At 32.8% G+C, this 4,148-nt stretch overlaps 2 non-coding genes across 2 annotated transcripts; both read left to right on the top strand.

Annotated features, from left to right (window-relative positions):
- The first annotated feature begins 264 nt into the window (after nucleotides 1-264).
- LOC148849063 (small nucleolar RNA R38) lies at nucleotides 265-345 on the top strand. The gene has a single exon (XR_016101621.1). It is a non-coding gene; the product is annotated as a small nucleolar RNA R38 (small nucleolar RNA).
- Nucleotides 346-484: 139 nt separating this feature from the next.
- LOC148849062 (small nucleolar RNA snoR20a) lies at nucleotides 485-571 on the top strand. Its single transcript, XR_016101644.1, has one exon. It is a non-coding gene; the product is annotated as a small nucleolar RNA snoR20a (small nucleolar RNA).
- Nucleotides 572-4,148: the final 3,577 nt, after the last annotated feature.

Below are 4,148 nucleotides of genomic sequence, written 5' to 3'. Positions count from 1 at the left end.
TTGTTCATGCTTTCTATAACTCTTCTCCCTTCTGAAAACCCTAATTGTTACCTTTCGATGCATACTCTTCTAATAGGGCAGATGACGAACTCTATCGACTTAACAAGAATACTCAATATCACATTGGGTATGCTGATTGTAAGTTGAATAGGAAGAGCTGATGCCTACCCCCTATCGTTGTTCAGTTTTACGTTTTATTTGCTTAAAAGAAATCCATTTTGTAGATCTTTGTAGGTTTCTGGTCTTTGTTTGTTCTATATACAGCATTGTGGATGAGGAGAATAAAATAAACAGTTATCCCTGTCTGATTCTTAAGGGCTGATACCTTTAAATTCTGACACTACATCGCTGTATACTTCTTTTCCTTTCAGTGTTTCTCTGCAATTTATTCATCTTTATATGCATTTCAATACAATTATCTGTTCGCTATTCTCAAAGCGTTTATTTCTTTGTTTTACTCTGATGTTTTTGGTATCCGTTTATAGCCAATGATGACAATTTGGATTCGACTGAATTGCAAATATTAATCTTTGCTCCTTGTTGATATCCATGAACTAGGACGGTCTGAGGCATGCCATTTGTAGAGTTCTGGCGACTTCACACTTGTTTTTCGTTTTACATCTCATACTTCTAATTTCACTGGGAAATCAATTAGTGTTCTGGTTTATTTACAGTTTGATTTCCGAGTTTTGTTCTTGAGCACTCTTTCTCTCTGAATTAACCATTCTAATTGTCGTCAATTAAGATTTGTACTTGGAGCATTTTAACTTGTAATGTATCTACAAGTTTAGATGAGAAAGTGACTAGCAGCTCGGCTGGTGGTTACTATTTTAATCCCTTCTCTAACCTTATCCTGCACAACTTACTCATCTTGTTTTTATTGGTCATTCAGCGTTGTGGATGAAGAGAACATAAATTGAACAGTTATTTTGTTGGTGCTGATCAATTTCAATTCAGACACCTGCTGTTGACTTTATTCTTGGGTCACATTTTAATGCATCTCAAGTTTCAATCCAACGTTTTTTCTTGTTGTATTGTTACTGTTGTTTGAGTTGCTGATTATTGTAATTGATTATGGCTACTGTATCGAGATGAATTACTGATTGTTGAAATTGATTATGGATACTGTATCAAAATGGCTTTTTCACAAGTTGTTAAATGCCATTCATAGCTCCTAGTATTTAATCAAGGACTCGTGACTCATGACAAATAAGATGGACAGAGTGTAACTACAGGCATTTTCAGAATTCCGAGATTGTGAAATTTTGAAACAAGGGTTATGCTTCATCTTTTTCTGGTGAGATGTTCATACACGGTGGGATGTACACTTGTACAGTAAGGTCTGTGTGAGGATTGCCCATGGCATTGTATTCTCAATGTAAGAAGAAGCACACTGATTCTAAATGGTGAAGTGGTTGATATTGTAATAGCTCAAGGATGGTCAAACTATTCATTCACTTCAGCGACCTCTGGATTCCTCCCATGCCATTAATTCAGGAGTGCCTGAATTAAAAGAATCAGTCATTTCAGCACAAAATTGTTATGTAAAAGTCATTATTGATAAAAATAGAATTTGCTTTTATGTAAAAGACATTATGAATTTGAATATTATGTTATAATTATTGTTTTAACTATTTAAAATTTAGTTTTGTTAAATATTTTGTTATTTAAATATTTAAATAATATGTAAAATATTTAATTTTTTTATGTTATTTGAATTTATTTATTTTAAAGTGATTACATAATATCAAATATTTTTTTATATAACAATTTAGCTATTTTATATTTTGTTATTCAACTATTTAGTTATTGAAATATCTAAATAATATTTTATTTTTTAATGTTAAAATTTTATTGTTTAAATAACATTTAAATTGAATAATCTAGAAAATCATAATTTATATTGTTAGTACATAATTTTATGATGCATTTTGAAAATATAAAATTATTAATAATATGAATATTATTAAATTAATTATAATTATTTTATGTGTTTTTAATAAATATTTTAACGTTATTATATACTTTTTGTTAGGATATTTAAATAATTTTTAAATTTTTAATTCAAGTTTTATGTAGAGAGATGTAGATATAAAAAATGAGGGAGAAGATAAAAAGGAATTAGGGATAATTTAGGAGATAAATAGGAATTAGAAAATATGTATGAGAAAGTTAGAGATAATGGGGGAGGTAGTTTGGAAGAAATTTTAGAAGATATTATGTTATTGAGAAGAAATTTTACTCTCGGCTTGTGAAATTGATTAATTGTACCCTTATTATTTACATATTGTCTCTAAAAATTGACATTGCTGTTAAGTGTTAACAAAAAGAAATGGATTGTTGAATTTGCCCTCCACTATTAAATTTTCAAAATAAAACCCAATAATGAAAGAAGAAAAATTTACCTTCACGAACTACTACCACCACCACTAATAGAACTCACCCTCTCCTCTTTGAGCTCTATTTCCTTTTTTGTATTCTTTTCAAAAACCCATGTGAGGTTGTTGTAATTGTTTGATCCATGGCTTTGTCATTCAAAATCCTTACTATTACCTTCATAATCAATGATTCTGTCCTAGTTGGTAAGGGTGTTGGCATTACCCTTGTATCACCATTTGCCGTTGTTGATTTCTCTTCTGTGTTGCGACGAATCCCTGAAGATTGTCAACTAGTTTGATACATGTCTTGATTGCCATAGAGAAGTTTAATCTTAAGGTCTTCACCACCACTCCTGAGATGATAGCTCTGGTTGAAGTGGTTGCAATGTAAAAAATAATGGCTCCTTGCTAGGAAACGGTTCAAATTTTCACTTCGGTTTCTCTTTCATATTTTCTCTTCTGATTGCTTTACCACCACTCTCGAGATGAAAGCTTCGGGTGAAATGGTTGTCGTTGCAAGCAAGTATGTTCCTTGATAAGGAGGTCCACTTGGGCATTACCTTGATAAGGAGGAAAAATGTCTTCATTTTCAAGGACAAGGCATAGGTGCTGATCAATCACTTCATGTTGATGAACCAGCCAAGTTGAAAAAGCAGAATGCTTCTAGGGATGAGAACAAGTTTGATGGCGTGGTTTGTCGTGAACGAGATTGAAGTTGCACTCCTAATCCAATTAGGAGTTTCTTGATCCAAATATTTATTTGGATCTAGACTCTTTAAGTGAATAAGACTTATCTTCTTATCCCTATCTATTGATCCAAACTCGTATCTATACCCAAATTCACCCATGATGATTAATTCAATTAATCTTTGGGCCCTATACCCACTGAGTAAATGGACCACATCTCTGATTAATTGCTGACTAACTTGGCTTTCTTTGTATGGTGTGAAACCCTAACATTGACCTCACAAAAGCCATATGTGTTTAGCTTAACTTCTGTGACAAAGCTTTGCCGAATTCATTGCTAAACACAATGAACCCTGGAGTCCATTAGTATGGGCTCTTACTGAGCCCAACATTTACATTAAATGGTCATTGATTCTAACCACCTTATAAAGGCCCAAGGACGATGGTCTTAGGTGAGATTAGCCCATCAAGTATAATAACCCTAAATGGTCTTACACTTAACCTCTCATTCTTTAATGATCAAGCACTACTCGACAAGAGATGACCTCTTACTCGGCTACAAGGTACAATGTTGCACTCTCTGCTTGGATGGATCCCTGAAATTAAAAACTTTCGCAAACCTTTTCTTAAAACATAATATATATATATATATATATATATATATATATATATATATATATATATATATATATTTTTCATATAAATATATTTTGCAAAACAAATCTCAAACAAGTTTGAAATCGACTATTAACAGTTTTGGTTTCCATCAAAGAGAGTGTAGTCCCCGATCATTCACTTTGTCTGACAAATGGGCTGATCCTGTCACTATGATCACCCACTCAAGTGAATTCTCAGACTACCCCAACATATCCAGGTTTTGACCCCCAAAGGATCTTACTGGTTGGCATATTAAAGACAACCTAATCCGACACTCTGTGCAGTATCATAATCGAGTCTAAGGGCTAGGTGTAACTTTTCAGTTTTGCCCACCAATCACCAAAGTCCAGGGCATAACAAGAAAATTGTCTGAATTTAGTGTTTAAAACAAACACACACTACATGTGCTTTGGGTCTAACCCTAGC

This window comes from Nelumbo lutea, chromosome 6 (assembly GCF_056320005.1).
Source record: "Nelumbo lutea isolate HS-2025 chromosome 6, American lotus-T2T, whole genome shotgun sequence".
Lineage (NCBI taxonomy): Eukaryota > Viridiplantae > Streptophyta > Magnoliopsida > Proteales > Nelumbonaceae > Nelumbo > Nelumbo lutea.
This window is presented reverse-complemented; position numbering and strand designations above follow the sequence as displayed.